Source organism: Microtus oregoni, unplaced genomic scaffold, assembly GCF_018167655.1.
Source record: "Microtus oregoni isolate MIOR12 unplaced genomic scaffold, Mior012 000011F_ref0000422, whole genome shotgun sequence".
Lineage (NCBI taxonomy): Eukaryota > Metazoa > Chordata > Mammalia > Rodentia > Cricetidae > Microtus > Microtus oregoni.
Window position 1 is genome coordinate 18,127,466 of NW_024543070.1, and position 24,728 is coordinate 18,152,193.

Below are 24,728 nucleotides of genomic sequence, written 5' to 3' on the forward strand. Positions count from 1 at the left end.
ACAAAGAGTCAGGCTGTTGCCACCTGCCCACTGCTCTGCCTTGCTTCAGCTTCAGAAGGTACCTGGGGCATCTGATCCATTCTGTGTGCTGCATCAGATGGCTCTGTGCTGCAGGGCACATAGAGGAAGGACTGCCTATTGCAGGGGCGCAGTGCCTGTCAGCGATCTCAGCCTCCTTCAATACCAAGAAGGTGAACCCAGAGTTGCCCCTCCATTTCCGGCCCATTTCAGGTGCTCATGCTCTTTAGTGGCTCCCAGGGAAACCCCTCTCTTTCCAACCTTCTTCCATGTGGGTTTCCCCACCTACCAAAGACCCTAACTGCCTAATGTCTCTTAATCCTCCCCCACCAATCCTCTCCTCCCCATCTTCCTCCCACTTCCCTGACCTGTCCTGGTCCTGTTTCAGCTTGGATCTGACAAAGGTTGTGACCTAGGAAAGGAAAGAGCAGGAAAGAGCACAATGCCAATGCCGCAGAAAGAAGGTGGCAGGGCTGTGCTAGGCAGTCCACAGCTGCCTCTTCTCTCACCTCTGGCCCATAGACAGGACACCTTGACTTGGCAAAGCCTCAACAGGAGAAACGCAGCAGAGTCAAGACCCTGAGCATCCAGAAGGATGGAGGTGGCACCCCTGATGGGGAGGGATGAGTGGGACAGGCCTGGGAGGAAGACGGCAGTCTCATGTTGGAGGAGCTGAGGTGCAGGCATCCTGTTGGCATGAAAGCTGAAGTGTAGACAAGCCCCTGAAGTTTACAGGGGAAGTAAGGCTGGGGGCATGAACACACAGGTGGATGTGGGGCCAGCAAGGCACGGGTGGCAGGCACTCAAAACTGCAACAGTAGGTGAAATCAATGTAAAGTCCTGGCCAGGCAGCTGTGCAAGGATTGAGTCCAGGAGTGCTCCCCTGGAGTGCTCCCCTTGAGTGCTCCTCTGGAGTGCTCCCATTTCTAGGGAGAAGAAGGGAGCCAGCAGCAACACACGAAATCAGAAGCAAACGGGAGAACAAGTGACCTAGAAGCCAAGAAAGCAGCTCAAGGAAGGAGACAGGATGTGGGGTGTTGCAGGCAAGGTTGGGAGGCTGGCTCCGCTGTACCAAGGTGGAGGCCACTGGTGACCTTGAAAAAAGCAGTGAGGAAAGGCAGTGGGGCCCTCATAACTGAGTAAAGTCTGGGAGAGCTTGAGGAGAGGATGCGGAGTCCTGGCAGCCTTTGCTAGAGGGAGGAGTGATGCAATGGCCCTGGCTGGAAACAACAAAAGAACAATCTTTCCAGAAGAAATAGCAGGGCGCCTCCTGATGAAATGACCCTGACAGAGAAGGGAACTATGCTGCAGAAGGGACACTTGACAAACAGTGTCTTCAAGCAGGCAAGAGGCGATAAGGTCTGGTACAAGGGCCAAGGGTAGCCTTGGGCAGGAGAGGGACACGTGGCCCTGGCCCACAGTGGCAGGAGGAAGGCAGGGCAGAGGTGCAGAAACAGGAGGATGGGTGAACTTGGTCCAGGCAACTGAGGAAGCTGGGACTTCTGTTTCTGTTTTTTCAATGGCTTTGGCTGAAAGGAATGTGGGCAAGGAGAACCCAAGTGTGCTGGGTAGTTTTATGTCAACCTGACACAAGCTAGAGTTATCTGAAGAGGAAGCCTCAGCCTCAGATGAGAAAATGCCTCCATAAAAATCCAGCTGTAGGGTTTTTCCTAATTAGTGATTGATAGGGAAGGACTCAGCCCATGGTAAGTGGTGCCATCTGTGGGCTGGTGGTCCTGGGTTCTATAAGGAAGCAAGCTGCTCATGCCTTTAATCCCACCACTCGGGAGGCAGACGAAGGTGGATCTCTGTGCATTCAAGGCTAGCCTGGTCTACAAGAGCTAGTTCCAGGACAGGCTCCAAAGCAACACAGAGAAACCCTGTCTCAAAAAAAGGAAAAAGAAAAAGAAAAGGCAAGCTGAGCGCTGAACTGTAGTGGCACATACCTTTAATCCCAGTACTCAGCAGGAGGCAAAGACAGGCAAATCTCTGAGTTTGAGGCCAGGCTGGTCTACAGAGGGAGTTCCAGGACAGGCTCCAAAGATACTGAAAAACCCTGTCTTGGGGAAAAAAGAGAAAGAGAGAGAGAGAGAGAGAGAGAGAGAGAGAGAGAAAGAACAGGCTGAGCAAGCCATGGAGAGCAAGTCAGTAGGCAGTATCCCTCCATGGTCTCTACACCAGCTGCTGCCTCCAGGTCCTACCCTGTTTGAGTTCCTGTCCTAACTTCCTTCAGTGATGAACAGTAGACATGTAAGCCAAATAAACCCTTTCCTCCCCAACTTTCTTTTTGGTCATGGTGCTTCATCACAGAAAAAAAAACCCTAAGACTCTGGCTGAGGGCCAACAAGGAAGTGTTGAGCAGAAGAGGAGGCAGTGGGCTCTGGGCCATGACCAAGTGCCGGACAGCTGCAGACCCATCTGAATTTGTGAGTTGGACAAACTGTGAGAGATGAGGGGACAGACTGTGGTTTTCCTCAGGCTGGAGGGAGCCAAGCACTGGGTTTCACTAGGGAGAGCTTCAATGGAGTCTGATAAAGTAGCATGAGGTGGGGAACAGGATTCTGGGAAGAGAAGAGTCTCCTGACTCCTGCAAGGGCAGCTGCCTATACACTGGCCACTCCCCTGCTCAAGTACCCCAGCTGGTGCCCGGATGCTCACCACTCACGGCTGCGGCAGGTTGTGTGTGGCCTTCCTGTGCCCTCACCACAAAAGAAGCTTCAGAATCTTGAGAAGTGGTGTCTCCCATCCACTTCCTCCATCCACCCCCATCCACCGTGACCCTTCCCAAGTCACAGGAAACAGCTCCCTGGTCACCCCCTGCTTCTGGCCTCACACTGATGCTGCCCCTCTACCTCTAAGCTCTCCTTACATCCCTTTCCCCAGACCCCTACCCCGGTAGGCACACAACCCATGAGAAGCGTTACTCCAGAAGCACTACAGTTTCCAAGCATCTGGTGCTGGGCCACATCACGGCCTCCTAAATAGGCTTTCAACCAACATACTACCCAGTCAATCCTATTCTGCCTCAGAGAAGCTTCCAGTGCACAAAAAAAAAAAAAAAAAAAAACGACCCCATCACTCACCTCTGTAAAATCCCTCAGGGGCTCCCAGTACCTGGGGTGTCAGTCCTCACTCTCCATAGGTGCTCCAGTTTCTCCACCTTACTCCCATCTTCTTGCCACTCCTGGCACACCCTTCACTACCATCTCCCCACCCCACGAGCAGCACCTGCCTCCACCCAGAGGCGGTAAACTTGGAGAGCGATCCAGTCTGTATCGGGTTTGATCTGTTCTGATGGAACAAAGCTGTACATCCCTGCCGCAGGGACGCCCAAGTGGATGGAGTTCTGGACATAGGCAAAAGCGAGTAAGGAATCAGGCAAGTGGCTCACACAACACTCTCTGTTGTGAGGTTTACCCTCTGGTGTGACACTGAGGACAGGACATCACATATGGGCTTTGTCCACGGATATTTAACATGTGAATCTGATCAGTAGCAAGCAAGAAGACAAACCAGAATATGGGATTCCACACAACTCCAAAATTGATAAGGTCATAAGAACAGTATAAGAAAAAAAAAACTCACAGAGAAACCCTGTCTCGAAAAAAAAACCGAAAAACTTTTGAAGTCAGGTGATTAGCAGCTGAACATGGTGGAGCATGCTTGAAATCCCTGCATTTAGAATGTGGAATCATCAGGCAGTGGTGGCGCACGCCTTTAATCCCAGCACTTGGGAAGCAGAAGCAGGCGATCTCTGTGAGTTCAAAGTCTACAGAGTTCAAGGTCAAGGTTCCAGGACAGGCTCCAAGCTACACAGAGAAACCCTATTGGGGGGGGGGGGTGTGAAAGCAAGGGGACCAGGAGTTCGTAGTCTTCCTCAGTGCTACACAGTGAGTTTGAGATCGTGATGCCTGGGCCACATAAGACCCCTAGTTCAAAAATGGAAGGGGAAAAAGCAGGATTAATCCTGAGCTAAAACATAACTAAATATAGTACATGCTAAAATATAACTAAATATAGCAAATGCTCCTTGGCCAAAAAAATTATAGCCAGGTGTGGTGGTGCACACCTCTAATCCTAGCATTCAGGAGGCAGAGACAGGCAGATCTCTGTGAGTTTGAAGCCAGTCTGATCTACATGGCAAGATCCAGGACAGCCAGGACTAGAGAGAGAGAGACCCTGTCTCAAAAACCAAACCAAACCAAACAAACAAACAAGAAAGATCTATAATAAATACTTACAAAAGATGTTACTAGAACCGCTAGAGAAACTTGAACAGAGGCTGACTATGAGGCAAACTGAATCATTACTAAGTTTTTCAGGTATGGTAATAGTATAACTGTTTTGCAGGGAGAAAGCGTCCTTGACTCAGGGAATTTAATTTGAGGTGACATGTTATAAAGCCTTCAACTTTCAAACGAGGGAGCAAAGGGAGGAAGAAGGGTGGCCAGATGCTGGCCCTGGCAAATCCAGGCCCCTGGATGAAGGGGGTGTGGGTTTATGTGGGTTGTGTCGAGTTGGAATGAGACAGGAGAATGAAGGGGGTTCAGGACAAGGCCCCAAAGAGGCAAACTGGGGCTCTGAGCAGGAGGCAAGGAAAGGGTGCTGCTACTCGCAGCAACCCACAGCCTTGAAGCAAACTGGGCCCTGGGCTTGCCTTGACCTGAATACCAGTCACCCAAACACGCAGGCACAACTCAGGAGGACTCACCACCCACAGTGAGCCTGACTCTACTGTGCACCAAGCTCAGGGGAGAACAGGACTCTCAGGACGCGACCAGACCCCAGAGAGACCAGTCACAGCCAGGGCAGGACCTCCAATCTTGGCTAAGCTGAGACAAGGAGCCAAGTGTCGCCCTGGACTCACCCCACCCCCAAACATCCCTTGAGGGGTGACAGTCTGAGTATATCCTCCCGTATAAGGAGGCAGGCTAAATATGGAAGCCCAGACACAAGATGCTTCTCAAAACAGATTTTCCTGGAAAAGACCATCTGGCAGAGGAGGTCCAGAGCATCGTCTAAGAGAGGTAGCTTCAGTCTGCAGGCTGCCCAGAGGAAAACGCCTTCACCTCACCTGCCAAGGAGACCCCAGTGTAGCGCTTCGGTATCCCCCAAGGTCACACCCATGCAGGATGGAATGCTCTCAGGCTCACCTCTGCCCTGGGCTGTAGTTCCAGGGCAGCAGAAGAGGTAGCTGGGGACACAGATCTGAGCCTCAGGAAGTCCTCCCCAGATGTAGTTCTCACTCCACAAGATACGTGGAGCAGACAACTGCCCTCTGGGCCCAGAGATCTCTCTATCAGAAAGGGGGCAATAATGGTGCCTCCCTCCAAAGACTCACAGGTGTCGGGGGATACCCCACACAGCAGCTCTGCTCGATCAAGGGAAGCAGGGCAGTGACATTCCCTGTCTCTCGGGCTCACGGAGAGCAGGAAGTCATCCCAACTATCTTTCTCTCTCCTTTGAGGAAGGACCCTAGATCTGCTTGGGATATCTGTCCCCTTCCTGGTAATATGCAGACAGTGCAAGCCTGCAGGAAGGAGACCCCTTAGTCTGGCACAAGGCAACTCAGAGCTCCAGGGACAAATCACCTGGGCATTGAGACCTCAACCCTACAGGAGGCACCAGCTGAAGAGGCCTCTAAGAACACCTGTCATTCCTCTGCCTTCAGCTGGGTCACAGCTACCTACTCACCCCCCCTGAAGGCTCAGCCATGCCTATAGGGGCTGCTCTTATCCCCCAGGATCAACCGCTGGAGGAGCCCTACTCAGAACCCACTGCCTAGCTCCATGCAGCGGGAGAAAGGGCTTTGGGGGAACAATTCTCTTCCTCCAGACCCCTGAGTGAACCAGAAGAGTGACTGGTTCATTGTCCTGATTCCTAGACCCCTGGCCACAGATCTTGCAGCTTCCCTGGGAGGAAGGCATCTGCTCAAGGGGGAGGGTAGACTTAGAGGGGGTCCCACACTCCGTGCCTGCTATCCCTCAAGCTAACTCAGTGGTGTTCAGAAGGCAGCTCTTGTTTTCAGGGTCTGGAGGGGACTAGAGTAATCCTAATGCTACCCCCAGGCCCACCCTCCTACAGCAGCAACCCCAGAGCAGGCTGCCCGGTCTCGGTCACCTCAGCTAGGCTTGTCCTGAGCTGCCAGGAGGAGTCTGGTGCCCTCTTGCATTATAACTGTTGCATCTGCCCCCGGATCTCTGTCTGGACCCGGCAAGATGGGCCTAAGACAAAGGGGTGGACAGTGGGCCCAAGGTCTTGTGTAGAAACAATGCCCCGGTTCTTATTTCAGAGAGTCCCAGATCCTCCAGGGACAAGAGTCTAGAAGAGAGCCAGCTGAATACGGTGGTCCCCACATCTGGATTCCCTGCCCCACCCAGACCCAGCTTCAGGTTCCAAGGACCCCTCCTCTCAATGCTACTATAGCCATTCTGTGTGAGGCCTGGCCTTGCCTACTGCCTGCCACGCCCCCAAGCGAACCCCTGCTCTTGAGAGAGAAAGGCCTGGGCCCCAGGCCTGCCTGTCAAAGTTGGGAAACTGGAAAGAGAAATAAATCCTCAAAGATGTTCCGTTGTGGAGGTAGCTGTGGCAGGCCCCAGTACACAACACCCCAACCACAGACCACCAAACTGACACTGGCATCCCACCAACGCACACGCTAACACTGATTATACAAAAGGAGGAGGGGACCGGGAGGCAGAGCCCAGGAGACAATTGGGCCGGCAGCTCCGTCCTCCCTGCAGGCGGGACTGGGGCTCTTTGGCGGCGCCCCCACTCCCTGGCCCAGTCCTGACCATCTTGGGCTTCCTCTCCCTGCCCCATCTCCATGACAACCGCATCCTTTGGATGCTCCAGCCACCACAGAATTGATCTCGAAATGTAGCTTTGTTAGAGGACCCTAGCGGGCAAAAAGGGCGGAGGGCGGCTCTCGCCACCCAGCCTGCTTTCCTCTCCCCCCACCCACCCCACCCTAAATCCCTTCCTAGTCTCTAGCCGGCCTCCTGAGGAGAGGGGCGGGGTCCCGGAGCGTGCAGGCCTTGGGGACGCAGTTGATCCGTAGCCCCACTCACCGCTCGGGTCCCAACAGCTGGGTCCCCTCTCACGGCGGGGCCATGCGGAAGCCACCCCTGGACCCGCGGTCCCGTGCCGCCGCCTGTTGGAGCTCCCCGCGTCCGCTTCTGTCCCTTCAGGTGTTGGAGCCTCGGCTGTGGAGAGGCTGGGCAGAGAAGGAGGGGACGGACTGCAGGAGGGAGGGAACAGAGCAGCGAAGGAGGGAGGGAGGGAGGAGCGGGAAGGACGGGAAGGGCGGAGGGGGAGTGGAGGGGCTGCCGGCGCGCGCGCAGCCCGGAGGGGACCTTGGCCACCAGGAGGGCCCACCCGCGGCACCTGGCCACGAGCGCGCGACCTTGCGTGGGGCGCCCACCCACAAGATGCAGCCACCTCTGTCCCGCACCGGCCCGCGCTGGACCCTTTAAGAAAGTGGGGGAGGGGAGTTCCACGAGGTTCCGCCCCCCTCCTAGCCCAGCCCAGCCTCTGTCCTCGAACCTCTGGCCGACCCAACCACTCTCTGTCCCAACTGTCCTAGCCCCTGATGGGGAGGGACGGGCCTTGCCCCCACCCCAGAATCCCCATTTTCATCCTGGGAGATCTCTCCTTGGAGTTTAGGGAGCAAAGTAGAGAGAGTCAGAGAGAGAGATAGGCACCCAGAGGTACAGATAGACTTGGGAGTGACAGGAGGAATTGAGGACCACAGCGCTGGAAGGGGTGGAAGAGCAGAGACCAAAGAGAGAGGCCCTGGGTAGATGGGAGTTGAGATAGGGCCACCCTACACTGGTAAGAGTGAGGAGAGGCAGCACTCTGGGATACAGAAGTACGGCCCCTAACCTCTCCTCCTGCTTGGCAGTCATGGCCTGCACCCCCACCTCAGGACTGCAGCTCCCTGGAGGAGTTTGACCAGGCTGCCTGGACTCCACACTAAGGCTTGGCTGTAAATCTCCTATAGCGCAAGACCCTACCTCTCAGAGAGATGCTAAGGGGCTCCAAGCCCTAGGGGCTGGAGAAGAGAGGGTGAGAAGGGGAGGGGGAGCAGGGGCTACCACAGGAGGCCACTTTGTACCTCTCTCCCTCTTCTTCAGCTTCCCGGTTCTGGTCACCAAACCCACAATCTCCTCTAATGCTTTTCCTGTGTCCTACTTGACTCAAAACAATCCAACAACCCATTTTACAGATAAAAACACTGATGCTCCAAGAGCAGACCTCATCTGCCCCGGGGTTCAGGAGATCTAAGAAACCAGGCAGTTGAGAGAGGGTTAGTGCACAACCTTTCACCTCCCCCAACCCTCAGACATCATGCAGGAACCTCAGAACCTCTTGGGAGGAGGGGGACCTGTCCTGCAGGTGAGGAGGGTGGCTGGAGCTCAGGAGGAGGCAGAGGCACCAGCCATTCCTTACTGCACACCTGCTCAGGTCATGGCTGAACCGACCACTCTTCTGGGTTCCCACCCCATCTGGTGAAGTGGGGGCTTGTCCACACGGAGCTGGCATGTGTGTCCATTCAGTGGACCGTGGCTCTTCTATTGGTTAGGATGACTTGCCGGACTGGAGATGTAGCCCAGTGGTTAGAACGCTTGTCTAGAATCCGAGTATGCCTGAGGCCCTCGTGGAACTGGCTCCTGACTTCTTGTCTCCCGTGGACTGAGCCCTGTAAGATCAGGTTCAGCTTGCCCAGCGTCCATACACAGAGCTGGGAGGAATGGCAGGGAGGGAGGGGCATATGCCGTCACTTGCCCTCCCACAGCCAGGTCCTCATTCCTGTCCACAGCACATGGGGCCTCCTTGAGTGTCCCTGACAGCTGTCTTCAGTTCCTCTTTCTTGAGGACCTCTCAGGCTGCTTTCCCCAGACTCCTGACAGCAGCAGCTTAGGGGAAGGAAGGGCTGGTTTGGGCTCACAGTCGTGGGCAAAGGCTCGCTGGCAGGAACTCAAGGCTGCTGGTGGCATTGGAAAGACAGCGCTGGTGCCCTGTTCTCTTTCTCCTTCCCCACCCCCAGTTCAGGACCCCAGCCCGTGGAATGGTGTTAGCCACATTTAGGTGGGTCTTCCACCTCTGTTAACCCCGTCTAGAAACTCCCTCACCAACACATCCTGAGATTTGTCTCCTAGGCGAGTCTAGATTCTGCCAAGATGGACATTGACATTAACAGACTCTAGCCCAGATCTCAGCTCTTCTGCCCTCACGCAATCCATGACGCCATCCACGAGGATCATCATCCCCAAGGATCACCGTCCCCGAGGATCACCAGCACAGCTCCCAGTTACGGATGTGCAGGGTGGGTGTTGCACACGGGCACCTGAGCTTGCAGACCCCTCGAGGAGCTGGAATCACCCACCCTCTTCTCACCATGCTGTGAGCCTGGCACAAGGCCACAGATGCCAGGGAAAGACAACATTTCTTGCACCCCCAAGTAGATGCAGTAGGCATGCCTACCTAGCCAGGCCCCCCAAAATCATATATAAAGGTGCTGTAGCCTGGGCCTCGTGGCAATGCCAAGCCCTTATCCAGTATGCAGACTTCTTTATTCTGAAGTGTTTGATGCTGTCTTGAGGGACATATAATTGTATTGAGCATACAATAGGACTCCGCTTTCCTCCCAGGACTTCCCTAGCCATGACCCCTGGTCCCTCCACTTTCTCTCTCTCAGTGCTTGCCCCCCCCCCCGCCACTCTCTACACTCTGAGATCCGACTAGCTTCAAAACCAAGCTAAATGCAGTGAGTGCCAGCACATGGTCCCCCAGGTCAGACCTAGACACCAGTGCTGGCTGAGGTTCCTTCCTGCCTTAACTCAGCCCAGCGGAGCCCCCAGCTCTCTTCCCACTCCTCCACCCACCTAGTCTAACCCTGAAAGCCATCTTTGCCTTCCTTTCCACTACATCCAATGCCCGGACAGTCTGAGACACGCCACCTATGTCCCAAGTTAACCCTTTTGGTCAGTCCCACTGCCACCCATCCTAGCCCAGCCACCTTCTCTTCCCTGACTGTTATGGTGTCCTTACAACTGGTTCCACCCCTCACTCCAAGCATTCAAGCCCTGCAGCTATGGGGGTGGCTACGGAAAGACCCCACACTCTCCTGCTCACACTCATGCAGTGAGTCTCTGTGACTCGGTGCCACCATCGCCATCTTCACATGGCCTCCGGAGTCCTCTACTGTTTCTGTCCCAGCTCCTCTCTGACCTCTCCACATCAGCCACACCAGCATCCCTGTGCACCCTCTCTTGTAAATGCTAAAAGGGATTTGAAACAAAAGCAAGCATATAAAAAAAAAAAAAAAACAAGGGGTGATGGGTCCTGCCCTTTGGGTGGGAGACAGCAGGAAGGGACATCTCCGGAGATTTCCCCAGACCTAGGAGACACCCCTCCAGGTTCCAGGGCCTTCACAGTCACAACGTGCCCCTCCTTATTGTTTGAACAGCTGCTCCTTGGGGTTAGGTCCCTTCTCTCTTTTCTAAGTCCCCAGATCTACCACCAGCCAAGAAAGCGTACAATAGGAACCAAACAGAATGAATACGAGGCCAGCGACCAGTCCCTGCAAGGGCCAAGGACTCTACAGGGCCAGAAGAGGGAAGCCACATGTCAAGAGCCTGCGAAGGGAGATACAGAAGCTGGGCTGAGTCCTTGGAACCTCAGAGTGTTATCTGGAAATGAGAATACTACCTAGAACCTGTGTGGGGAAGAGGAGAGACCCTTTCCACCCGACAGGCCCTTTCTGGGAGAACCGTGAGAGGCTGGGAGCAAAATGGGGCAGCCAGGAAGGAAGGCTGCAGGGGCTCCAGGTTTGCCCCTCCTCTCCCCTCCCCTAGCAAGCAGCTGCTGCCAGCCCGAGCCAGGACAGTGGACAAAGCCCTACAGGGGAGGGCCAGGGACTTGCAGTGCCTAGAGCCAGCAGGCCGTGGTCCCAGGGCACAGCAGTACATGGCCCAGAACTCCATCTGAGAGCCTTTGTGGGTCTCTGGGAGCCTGCCCAGGAGAGTGCGGGAACTGGCGATGGCGGGATGGGGTGGGAACCCTCTACTTCCTGGGGTCCATCCAGGCCTGAGTAATAAGGGGTTCAAGGAGCACCCCATCTGTCCTACCCAGAGCTGCTGGGACTAGAGCGGCCAGTGCCACTCATCCCTGAGTTCAGGGAAAGAGGATCCCTCAGTGCTGTAAGAAGCGAGTAGGACAAGGTTTCTCAAAAGCCGGGGGACACCTGACAAGTCGGAACTTGCCCAGGCTGGCTAGGTCCAAACTGCAGTTTCCCCAAGAGAGCTAGCTGGCGCTGGAGGAAGCGGGCCGGGAGAGGATGGCTCCCTGCCTCCCTCTGCTGGTAGCACCTGGAATTACAGCGCACCACATCACTGGGCAGGCACCTACTGCGGGTCCTCGCCGAAGGGCACTAGGAAGAGTAGACATCCATCCAAGAGTCATCACTCGGCCTTGGCTACGACGGACCTCCAGCCACAGCCGTCTATCACCAGCGTCCGAGTTCCGATTCTCACTCCTTCGAGAAATCCTTTATCTAATCCAACTTTAGTATTTACTCAACTTCGAGCAGGATGTCTCCGAAGACCGTATTCTTTCACAATATGGATGGAAACGAAAACTCTCCTATCTCGTGGTGACAAAGGCCGCCCTTTCCGTGTGCCAACGACCACCGAGAACTGAGGGAAATGCAGGGACTTCGCCCCAAGTCCTGATGTATCAGGGAAAGTATGAGTGTCACCGCCCAGATCTGTCCCGCCCAACCCTCCACGCACCCGGGAGAAAGGAGTCGATCAAGGACTCTTTTGGGGTTGTGCCGCCACCTGCTGGTGGACACAGAAACTGCAACTGCCCCACCTGGCAGAAGCCTGACTCCAGAGAGCACACAAAGATAACACATGCTAACTTTTATTTTGCCCTTGCACAGAGCTTCTGCCAAGTCTTGAGAGACGAGAATGTGAAGTAGGTTTCCAGTTAACCCAGACTAGCCTTCAACTAGTTATGTACCGGAACTTCCCTTAAAGTCTCCTAAGACTGAGATTACAGGCATGTGCCACCATGGCCCAACACTTCCTATGGAGTCGTCCAAACTGGTCAACCTATTCTACATTCTCCAAAGGAAGCGAGCATTATTCATGCCACCCCACCTTTAAGGACATTGTTGCTTGCTGACAGTTTTGTTTTGTTTGGGGGGTTCTGGGTATTGAACACATGAACACATGCTAAGCCGCAAAGCCTCAACCATATTGCTCACAGTTAAGGGACTTGCATGGGCCTCTTTTCCTAGGTGCTGGCCCATGAGCTAGGGTTGGGACGCTCCCGATCTGCCCACTTCCCATGCTGCCTCAGGCTCAGTGCATCCCGGCTTGGCTTGCAGCTATAATAGTGTGTGAGGCCCTATACCCCTGCCCAAGACCTACCCTGTAGGCCTGTGAGTTCCCCAGAGCACAGCTAGGGAAGGTCTATATCCATGCCCACTCCCCTGGGGTGATTGGACTGTCCACCATGTGCTAGCCCCTCCCACCTGGAGATACGCAGTCCTTACTCTGCAGGCCCTCCCCGTATAACCCAGGACTCCTGTGCTGTTTCCTTACAATGCAGGCTCTTCCAGCGGGTCCTGGAGGCTGAGGCAGTGCTAGCCACCCAGCTCTGAGGAAGCAAACATGGCCCAATTCATTTCACAGGCAAGGTGAACTAACCAATCACTGAGGCCTGAGCTGAGAGGAGGGACTTGGAGTAAGGACCTATAATAAAGTCCCGGGTCATTCATAGGTACTGATGGTGGGAGGTACCATGTCCCCAGGGAAATCTGGGACAAATGCCAAGAACCACCAGGAGAGAAGAAATGACTGCTGTCTAGCATACAACTCAAATGGCCGTTGTCTTAGTCAGGGTTTTTGTTGTTGGTTGGTTGATTGGTTGGATTTTTTGGTTTTGGTTTTGGGTTTGTTTTGTTTTGTTTTGGGGTTTTGTTTTGTTTTGGGGTTTTGTTTTGTTTTGTTTTGGGGGGGGTTGTTTTGCTTTTTGAGACAGGGTTTCTCTGTGTAACAAACAGTACTGGTGTCCTGGAACTCGCTCTGCAGACCAGGCTGGCCTCAAACTCATTGAGATCCACCTGTGTCTGCCTCCGAAGTGCTGAGATTAAAGGCGTGTGCCACCACCACCTGGCATTAATTAGGGTTTTTATTACCATAAAGGGACATCAGGACTATAGTAACTCTTTTTCTTTTTTAAAGATTTTTTTTTATTTATTATGTGTACAGTATTCTCAGTATTCTGTCTGTATGCATGCCTGCACGCCAGAAGAGGGCACCAGATCTCATTACAGATGGTTGTGAGCTGGTTGCTGGGAATTGAACTCAGGACCTTTGGAAGAGCAAGCAGTGCTCTTAACCGCTGAGCCATCTCTCCAGCCCCCTAAAGTAACTCTTATAAACGAGAACATTTAATTGGGGCTCATTTACAATTTCAGACGCTTAGTCCATTATCATCATGATGGGAAGCATGGTGGTACACAGGCAGACATGGTGCTGGAGTAGTAGTTGAGAGACCTACATCTTGTAGGCAACAAGACATCAACTGAGACATTGGGAGTATCTTGGGCATAGGAAACATCAAAGCCCACCCCTACAGTGACACACTTCCTCTAATGAAACCACACCCACTCCGACAAAGCCATACCTCTTAATAGTGCCCCTCCCTGTGGGATTATGGGGGTAAATTACATTCAAACTACCACAGCCATCAAACTGCCATATTAGACATTGGGCTCAAACACAATTTTAGATTAAAGGATTCTAAATTATCATATAGTCTCCACTCTCTCATCTGTTTAATAAATATATATTGAACTTGATCCCAATTGTAGATAGCTCATATCAGGAAACAAAGCAGACATAAATCTTCATCCTTCTTGAGGCTGAGGATGTGTTAATAGCTCAGTTGGTAGTAGAGTTGGGTCCAGAACCCCATCACTATGTAAGGCCAAGCACGGTGGTTCTCACCTGCTACTCCAGTACTCCGGGGGCAGAGGCAGAAGGAGCAGAAGTTCAATGTCATCCTCAGCCACTTAGAGACCAACTTGTGCTACTTGCAATCCTGAAGAAAGAAAGCAGATGCAGGTGTATAAGAAGAAACTCCCTGAGGCTGGAAAGATGGTTCAGTGGTTAAGAGCACTGGCTGCTCTTCCAGAAGTCCCAAGTTCAATTCCCAGCAACCACATGGTGGCTCACAACCATCTGTAATGAGACCTGGTGCCTTCCTTGCCAGCAGAATATGTATGCTTAATAAATAAATAAATCTTAAAAAAAAGAAGAAACTCCCTATAGGTCCAACTTTGGCGGCATATGCCTGTAATGAACGTGTGTGTTATCATTACATTCCATGGTGGGCACTCAGGAGGCAGAGGCAGGCAGGTCTCTGTAGGTTTGAGGCCAACCTGGTCTGCATAGTGAGTTCCACGTCAGTCAGACTTGCCAAGTGACACCCTGTCTCAATAAATAAGTAAATAAATAATCAATCACGTCTTGCCCCTCCCAGTAGGAGATAGAGGGAAGAAGCAATATGCATGAGAAGTTATGGATGTTCATAGTATTGTCAACAGCGGTAACAGGGAGACAGAAAGGAAATCAGGAGGCCTGGGGAATGGCTCAGTGGAAGGACAGAGGATGGGGAGGACCAAGGAGTAGGATGGGGAAGGGGCACAGCCTGCAAGGTAAGGGGTGGATGCCTCCAGGGATTGAACCAAGTGATAGGGGCTAAGGCATGGTGGGCACTCCATCACCAGGGCCCGAGGGAGGCAGGCATAGGCATAGCCCTTCCCTAACTGTGCCCTGGGGAGCTCTCAGGACATCAAACTAGGCCATAGGCAGAAGTGGAAACCCTGTTATGGAATAAGTGCAAGTTGAGTTAAGAATCATTCTGCCCAAGACAGCATGTGAAATGGGATCAGATGGGGGGCTCCCCCACCCCAGTTCAGGTGCCAGCGCCCAGCTAAAGCATGCAAGAAAAAGGGTCTGCACAAGTCATGTAACTGCATGGTGTCGCTAAGTAGGGGAGAAGTAGGGGCTACCACTTTAAATAGAATGTTAACGAGGCCTGGCAGTAATGGCACATGCCTTTAGTCCCAGCACTTGGGAGACAGAGGCAGGTGGATCTCTACGAGGATGAGGCCAGCCTGGTCTACAGGTCTACAGGTTCCAAAGCTGTACAGAGAAACCCTGTCTCGAAAAACAAACAAAACAAACAAACAAAAAGAAAAAAGTAAAGGGAAGGGGGGAATAGTGTAAATTATATTTTATTTAATTTTTTTTAAAGATTTATTTATTTATTATGTATACAATATTCTGTCTGTGTGTATCCCTGCAGGCCAGAAGAGGGCACCAGACCCCATTACAGATGGTTGTGAGCCACCATGTGGTTGCTGGGAATTGAACTCAGGACCTCTGGAAGAGCTCTTAACCACTGAGCCATCTCTCCAGCCCTTATTTAATTTTTTTAATCAATTAATTAACAATATCCTCCTCCTGAAGAGTCAGCTACAAATGCACATTCAAGACAAGAGAAAAAGATCACCAATGAAGGAGGAGGGGATCCGAGGACCTGAAATAGGAGAAGCAGGGGATGGGGCTGTCTTAGTTCAGGTTTTTATTGCTGTGAAGAGACGTCATGGCCATGGCAACTCTTATAAAGAAAACATTTCATTGAGGGTGACTCACAGTTTCAGAGGTTCAGTCCGTTATGATTATGAAGTAGAGATGGTGGCAAGCTGTATCCTTTTTGTTTTGTTTTGTTTTCTGAGGCAAGGTTTCTCTAGGTAAAAAGTCCTGGCTGTCCTAGAACTTGTTCTATAGACCAGATTGGCCTCCCTGCCTCCTGAGTGCTGGGATTAAAGGCAACAGGAAGTCCACTGACTGTCACACTGAGTGAAGCTTGAGAAAAGAGAACTCAAAGCCCACTCCACAGTGACACACTCCCTCCAGCAAGGCCAAGTCTTCTAATAGTGCCACCCCCTTTGGGGGCATTTTCTTTCAAAGCTTTTTGTGGGTTCTACCCACAAGAAGAGAAGCAAAGTCAGGGGAAAGCGGACAGCTAATCCTCAGCAGGAAACCATGACAAACCGGGACTGAATTCGCCACATGGAGAGCATGTGGAGAAGGCTGAGGAGAGCCTGGTAAGAGAAGCGTTAGACATGAAGTCTTAATTAAAAAGCTCCATGAGCCGGGCGGTGGTGGCGCACGCCTGTAATCCCAGCACTCGGGAGGCAGAGGCAGGCGGATCTCTGTGAGTTCGAGACCAGCCTGGTCTACAGAGCTAGTTCCAGGACAGGCTCCAAAACCACGGAGAAACCTTGTCTCGAAAAAACCAAAAAAAAAAAAAAAAGAAAGAAAAAAAAAATAAAAAGCTCCATGGCCACGCCAACTATAACAGCCAAGGGGAAACCCCGCCGGGCACAGCCATGAGCGGGGAGCAACAGGGACAGCCACCAACAGAGACCTACAATACTCAAGAAAGAACTACAGAGCTCTTAAATGGCACACGCCTTTAATCCTGGCACTGAGTAGGCAGAAGCAAGTGGCTCTCTTTGAGTTGTAGGCCAGCCTGGTCAACAGAGTGAGTTCTAGAACAGCCAGAGCTGTCTCAAACAAAATATATCTATTTTATGTGTGTATGTATGTATATGTATATGTGTATGTGTATGTATGTATATGTATGTATATGTGTATGTATGTGTATATGTGTATATGTATATGTATATGTGTATATGTATGTGTGTATGTGTATATGTATATGTGTATGTGTATATGTATATGTGTATGTCTATATGTGTATATATGTGTGTATGTGTATGTATATGTATGTGTATGTGTATATATATGTATGTGTATGTATACGTACATGTGTATTGTATGTATACATACATGTGTATGTATGTATATGTATATGTGTGTATGTGTATATATGTATGCATATGTGTGTGTGTATACATGTATGTATGTGTATGTATGCATATATGTATATGTGTATGTATATGTGTGCACAAGCACACACAAAGGAGGAGGAGCAAAGAAAGAAATCTGCCACCTGCTGCACAGGGTGGACTTCTAATGCATCGTGTTCAGTACAAAGTAAGCCCGAGGAGAAACCTGTGTGATCCTGTTCACAGACCTAGTATCTGCAGGACACAGGGTCATTGAGACACAAGTGGGGTTAGTGCCAGCAGGGGCCAGAGTCAAGACCAAAAAGGAAAAAGCAAGCTGGGCGTGGTAGTACACACCTTTAATGGCTGGGAGGCAGAGGCAAGCAGATCCCTGTGAGTTCAAGGCCAGCCCGGACTACAGAGGGAGTTCCGGAAGAGAACTATACAGAGAAACCCTATCTCTAAAAACTAAAATAAAATCTTGAAAATAAAAAAAAATCTTGAAAATAAAAGTTCTGGAAGTATATACTAATGATAGTTACACCATATTATGAATGCATCTCACGGTACTGAGGGTTTCTGTTTCTTTGAGAAGGAATCTCAGGGTCTCATGGATCCAAGACTGGCTTTAAACTCACCATATGTAGCCAAAAACAATCTTGAATGGGCATGCGTGTCTGTGTGTGTGTGTGTGTGTGCGCGCACACACACACACGTGTCTTAATATCATTCCTCCTTTTTTGTGACAGGACCTCTTGCTGAACCTAGAGCTTGCTGGTTCAGCTAGCCTGGCTAGTCCCAGGGATCCTCCTCTGCCTCCCCAGCTGTTTACATGGTGCTGGGGACCTGAACTCACATCCTCATATTTATATGTATATTTTCATGCATGTGTTTATATACATATGTATTATATACATATATATAATTGTATGCATATATATGTGTATCTCCACAACAAATATACACATATAGTCACAATAAGGAACTAAGTAAAACGGAACACTCTTTTCAAAAATAGCTAATGCCAGGTGGGCATGCCTTTAATCTCAACACTTAGAAGGCAGAGGCAGGCGGGTCTCTGAGCTTGAGGCCAGCCTGGTCTACAGAGTGAGTTCCAAGACAGCCAGGACTACACAGAGAAACCTGGTCTCAAAAAACAAACAAACAAAATAATAATAAAAATAATAGATTATAATAATATAATATTAATTTTTATTATAGCTAACAAATATTTATTATCTTACTCCATGCTGAAAACCTTTCACTTTTTTTCTTTTTTCTTTTTTTCTTTTTATGTGCTTTGGTGTTTTGCTTCCATGTAAGTCCCTATAAGGGTGCCAGATTCCCTGGAACTGGAATTACAGACAGTTGTGAGCTGCTCTGTGGGTGCTGGGAATTGATCCTGGATCTTTTGGAAGAACAAGTGCCCTTAACTGCTGAGACGTCTCTCCAATGCCCTGTTCTGGAAACTGAGTCCAGTGGACTCAAGCACCTTAGCCCCACTTCTGTTCCCTTTGGTTTTGGGGACCCCTCGGGGGGGGGGGGGGGGTAAGCAATATCAATCTGACATGGTACACCATCTTCATGGAGATCTCTAGGTAACTGCGGGTGAACGCTATGCTGAGACTACAGACGGATGCCCCCGCTGCCAGGGCCACACAGCTCTCGGGTGACCTGTGATAAAGATTACACACAACTGGAACAAGGCTTTAGAAACATGCCGCTAAGCTCAGGTGCTTTGTGTGTGTTTTGCTTTGTTCCGTCTTGTCTTTGACGCAGGGTCCTACCATGTGCCCCAGGCTGACCTCCAGGTTTAGGCTGACTGCCCTAAGTGCTGGGCTACAAGCGTGAGCCGCTAACAATAACAACGAGAAGAAAGTCACCAAGATTTGTCACCATGTGTTTTCAAGACTGGTAAGGGAAAGGTGGTATCAGAGACCCAAGTCAAGACAAAAGAGCGAGGGCTCAGACCAAGGTGTTTGGATCAAACTCCCTAGGTTCTTCACGTGTGTGCGGGTGTATATGCACATGTGTGCAGGTCCGTGTGGATGTCAGGACAGCCTCCAGGTCATTCCTCAAGGGCTTTCCACCTCTTTTGTTTGGGACAGGTGTCTCACTGGCCTGAAGCTCTGTGTGTACAGCTTAGGCTGTACAGTGCCAGCGGTGCATGTACCCATCACCACCCCAACGCTGGGGTTACAGACTGGGGCCAGAGGCACCCAGCATCGTGCTCGTCTTCTCTTATGTGGGTTCTGGGCATCAAACGAGCACTTTCCCAACAGTGCTCTTCTAAGCCCAAGCTTCCCAGGCTCTCATCCTAGCTCTGCCATTTCCTGGTCGTCTTGGGCAAGTTACTTACCCTCTCTGTGCGTCAGCTTCCTCTTCTCTGAAATGGAAGTGGTATCAGCTCCTTAACTGGTCACCCTGAAGTGGCATACAGTAGCTCAGAGGCTGGTGTGTGCGATAGCTCTGGCTAGGCTGCTCTCCTGGCTGTCAGGAAAATCTGAGGGTTAACTCTGTCCCCACGAGATGGGACTGAACGAGGACCAACAGAAATGTTGACATTCAGGTGCCCACAAAGCAATTATACAGGTTTGGGGTCAAGAAAAGCCAGCTGGGCCGGGCGGTGGTGGCGCATGCCTTTAATCCCAGTACTCGGGAGGCAGAGGCAGGCGGATTTCTGGGAGTTCGAGGCCAGCCTGGTCTACAAGAGCTAGTTCCAGGACGGGCACCAAAGCTACAGAGAAACCCTGTCTCGAAAAACCAAAAAAAAAAAAAAGAAAGAAAGAAAGAAAGAAAGAAAGAAAAGCCAGCTGGGTGTCTGTCCATGAGAAGTAGCCCGAGGGCCCAGTAGATTGCCAGGGCAGCTGCAGGCAAACCAGTTATTGTAACCTCTGGTCACACTAAGGGTGGCACTGGGAGCTGAGGTCGATGACCTTGACCTTGAGCTGAAAATGCCTTTGGTGGAGGCTACCCTTTGTTGGTGGGAATACAAACTATTCAGCCAGGGCCACAGAGATGATTCAGCAGTTACAAGGGCTTGACACCCCACGAGGCAGGCCTGACATCTAGGTTTGATTCCAAGAGCCCACAGAAAGATGGAAGGAGAGAGCCAATCCCATGAAATCGTCCTCTAACCTCCAGGTGCTCACCATGGCAGGCACAGCCACACAACACATTGTGCACGCATGCACAATAATAATAAATAAAACTTGAAAAGTGAATAAGATAAAATGTCCAACCACAGCTGGGCGGTGCTTTAATCCCAGCACTCGGGAGACAGTGGCAGGTGGATCTCTGTGAGTTCGAGGAGGCCAGTTTGGTGCACAGAGTGAGTTTCAGGACAGCCAAAGCTACCCAGTGAGAACAAGTCTCTCTCCCAAAAAAAAGAAAAGAAAGAAAGGAAGGAAGGAAGGAAGGAAGGAAGAAAGAAAGAAGGAAAGAGAAAAGCTGGGCTATAGGGCTGGAGAGATGGATCACAGTTAGGAATGATTCCTGCTCCTCCAAAGGCCTCATGTTAGGTGGTTCAAACCACCCATAATTCTGACTCCAGGGAACTGGACACCTTCTTCTGACTTCCATAGACACCTGCTGTGGCGGACCTCTCGACCGGCGAGAAAGAACAACCACCACATCAGGATTCTACTCAGAACACGCTTTACTGGAGTACCCTTGATTGATGGGGAGCATGAAACGAGAGGGGCAGGAAAACAAGGGGCAGGAAGGGAAGGGCAGGGAGAGCATGAAGTGAAGGGGCAGGGAGCGAAGGGGCAGGGAGCTAAGGGGAGAGACAGCATGAAGCGAAGGGATGAAGGGCTCTTAGGCAGCCGCTTAAATAGGGAAATGGCACATGGGTTGCCCTGTGATTGGCTGCCACCAACAGCTGACACCAGACCGTATCGGGATAGGCTCAAGGATCCTCATCCACCGCGCATGCGGGAAGCGGGTGACATGCAGCTCTCAAAGGCATAGCCAAATATGGAGTTGTTTATTTCCAACAAGACAGGATGTCGGCGCCATTTTGTAATGGCGATCCTGTCCCGCTCACTACAACCTGCAAACAAATATCACCCATCCACACACGCTAACTAAACAAATGTCACAAATGCATACTCATCCACACATGCTAACTGAACAATTGTCACAGATACACACTCATCCACACACGCTAACTAAAAGGAAATCTCTCTCTCTCTCTCTCTCTCTCTCTCTTAACTCAAAAAGTGACAATGAGATGGCTTAGGAGATAAAGGCCCTGCTGTCTAGCCTGAGGACCTGAGTTAAAGCCCCAGGACCCACGTGGTAAACGAGAGAACTGGCTTCCTGAAGTTGTCCTTGGACCTCCATGCGCTGTGATATATACACTGACACAAGCATACACAATAGATGAATGGAATACGATGTAAAATAATAAGTAAGCCTAAAAACATGCTGAGTCATGGAAGTGTACACAGCACTTAGAAGCAGGAGGATCCTGGCTTCAGCGGCCAGCCTATACTTTGGCAAGTTCCTGGCCAGAGACAGTCCCTATCTCAGAAAAAAAAAAAAATAGTAACCAGGGATGACAGCTGATGCTGCTCTCTGGCATGTGCACCTGCACGCGCACACACACACATGTACATATATACATGCACTCACACACAGAGAAAAATAGGCACGGTGTGCACGCCTGTAATCTCAGCACTCAGGAGGTAGAAGCTGGAGGGTCAGAACGTGTAAGACCATCCCAGGCTACACAGTGATTTAGAGGCCAACCTGGATGGCCTCGTCTCACGTATAAAAACAAGGGGGAAAGCTGAGCATGATAGCGCAATCCAACACTCGGAAGCTGAGGCAGGAGACTTGTGGTGAATTCAAAGCCAGGGTTTGAAGTAATAAGGGCAGTGGGGCTGCGTCCCCAACACCCCGGCCGCCTGCCCAGCTAGCTTATGCCCCAAAATAATTACACAGACACTGTATTCTTTTAATCACTGCTTGGCCCATTCTCTTCTAGGCTAATTCTCACATATTAATTTAACCCATTTCTAATCATCTGTGTATGGCACCCCAAGGTGCGCTTACCGGGGAGATTCCAGCCTAGTCCATCCTGGGTCGGAGCTTCATCCCGGGAGCGGGGCATGGCGTCTCTCTCTGAGGCGTCTGCTCCTGAGAGAGCTGTGGAGTCTCTGAGCTCACTTCCTCTTCCTCCCAGCATTTTGTTCTGTTTACTCCTCCCACCTATCCTCTAACCAATAAAATGGGCCAGGGCAGTGCCTTTATTAGCCAATGACCTTCCTCCATCAAGGGTTACATAGTAAGAAGTAAGATCCAAAAAGAAAAGAGCTAAAATGAGGAAAATAGGATCGTGGAGAAAAGCCAGGTGCCTGGGATCACTCTTCCTCAAGTAGAGACTCCACGTACCTGACCCGTGAGAGGAGGGGAGCATCAGGAGAATCACCAGATCCTGTGGGGGCCTTGGAGGACCAGAACTGAAGCCTTCACTCCCTCCTCCACGGGAACCCAGGTTTGCCCTGACCCCGGATCTAGGAGGAGGAAGGGGGTGGGGCATAGCGTAGAGAGCGGTTGTGGGTAGACAGCAGAGGAGGCACTGCCCCCGAAGATGACCCCTCAACTGCAGCATCATCATTTGGGAAGGAGATACTCCTTGCTATGGGAGTCCATTCTCCTTGTCGAGGCCGCCATGCACCCAAGGGCTCTTCAGTCACAAACCCTACATCTATGGTGTCTACGATGAGAGTCACCTTCACCAGCTGCAGCTAATCTTGGTCTGGCCCCTCACGTTGACACCTTGGCATCGGTTTGGGGAAAGAGGCGCCAAGGAGCTGTTTGGATGGTGGGATTGGGGACATTCTCTTCCTTTCATGTATTTATAACATTCCTGCAACCGACACGTATTTTCTTGTGTGTTGGAAAACAGTCACTGCAGAAGGGGCCTGTCCTAGCCCAGCACACCCAGGGGACGGCTGCTCAGGAGATGAGGCCCTGGAAAGATTGCTCATCAGGAGCAGACACTGTGAGCCGGAAAGAAAGCTGACGCCAGGACTGGGAACACACTGCCCTCAGGGACCACTGGGGGCTTGTGTGAGGCAAAGAGGCCACTCACTCTGCTCCGTGGGATACACATGTCAGTGAACCATGCACATCACTGGACAGCACAAGAAAGCTAGTTTGGTGTGTATCAGCTACTTTACACACTGCTTTGATAAAATACCCGTCCAAAGCATCTAACGAAGGGGCGGGGTTTATTCTAATCAAGGATACGGTCCATTGCGGCAAGGAAGGCCTGGCAGCGGGAGCCTAAGGCAGCCATCACATTGCACCTGCAGTTGGGAAATGCACAGCTTGCTTTCTCCTTCCCACTCAGTCCAGGATCCCACGCCAAAGAGCAGTGCTGCATCCAGAGGGAGTGTGTTTCCACCTCAGTCACCCCAATCTAGATGACCTTTCACAGGCTTGCCCAGAGGCTAACTGTAGGGAACCTCGAAGTCAGCCCCAAACACCCCAAGACCAAGCTCTCGGCACAAAGGAGATTTGCCTCAGAGGGACAGAGGGCAGAGATAAGGGGAAGAGACAGGAGAGAGAGGATGAGGGAGAGGGGAAGGGAACAAGGGAAAGGGATAGGTCTATTTGTCCCAGAGGGACAAAGGGCTGCCTCCAGATAGAAGGAAGATAGTCGTGGCACATAGGAAAACGGCAGTTTATAGAGGTACAAAGAGAAACCCCATATTAGGATGAGGTGTTTAATCTTAAATGGGCATGCTAATTAGGTGAGCCAAACAGGGCTTTTGATTGCCGGACTTCAGTATTTTGATAGCTGGCCCTTGGTAGTCAGCTTCAGGAGGAGGGATTGGCCACATAAAGGAATAGACCGATGGGGCTAGCTTCAGGAATGGACAGTTTTTAACAAGGCCGGGGGAATGAGGGAGAAGGGCCAGGCCTACTAGAGTCACGTGCTCCGTGGGCTAGTGTCCCTCCATTAACCAGATGGACAACCCCTGGATAGTAGATAACCCCTCACAGGCTTGCCTGGAGTCTGGTCTCCTAGGTGACCCTAAAGCCCACCAAGGTGACAACCGAGACCACTACAGTCTCCCTCAGGAACTGTACAAGGAAGAAAACAAGCCGGATGTCAAGGCAGTGGGCTCTCCACCACAGGAGGAGGTGTGCAAGCAACACGGGCACCAAACCACAGGAGGCTTAAAGAGAGATTTCTAGGCTGTTCAGAAGAATGAACCAAGAGTGTCTGAGTCCCAGAAAGAGGCTCAGAGTGAAAAAAAGCAAAAACAAACAAAGAAAAACCCACAAAAAAGCTTTTGAAAAGATTGGGGTTGGGGTGAGCAACAAGATGGCCGGGAGGGTGAAGGCTCTGCCCACAGAGCCTGTTGACCTGAGCTTAATCCATATACCTGTGCAATGGTAAGAGAGAACCAATTCCACAGAGTTGTCCTCTGACCTCCACAGGTGTGTATGGCACTAGTGCCCCCCCCACGCATACACACACACACACCACACACACACACATATACACACACATACACACACATGCATACACATACACACACACATACACACACATACACACATATGCATACACATACACACACACATACACACACATGCATACACATACACACATACACACACATGCATACACATACACACACATACACACATGCATACACATACACACACGCACATATACACACATATACACATACATACACACACATGCATACACATACACACACACGCATACACACACATGCATACA

General features: G+C 51.2%; 1 protein-coding gene across 2 annotated transcripts in view; it reads right to left on the bottom strand.

The window, feature by feature from the left end:
- Window positions 1-24,728, bottom strand: part of LOC121453282 (PH and SEC7 domain-containing protein 2-like) — a 124,258-nt gene that overhangs the window by 58,378 nt on the left and 41,152 nt on the right. Inside the window, exon 1 of one of the 2 annotated variants that reach the window (XM_041659919.1) lies at window positions 7,089-7,257. The exons of the other annotated variant lie outside the window; for it this stretch is intronic. The gene's annotated coding sequence lies outside the window, so the exon portion shown is untranslated. Of the gene's footprint in view, window positions 1-7,088; window positions 7,258-24,728 lie in introns of those variants that run through there. 2 annotated transcript variants of the gene reach the window in all.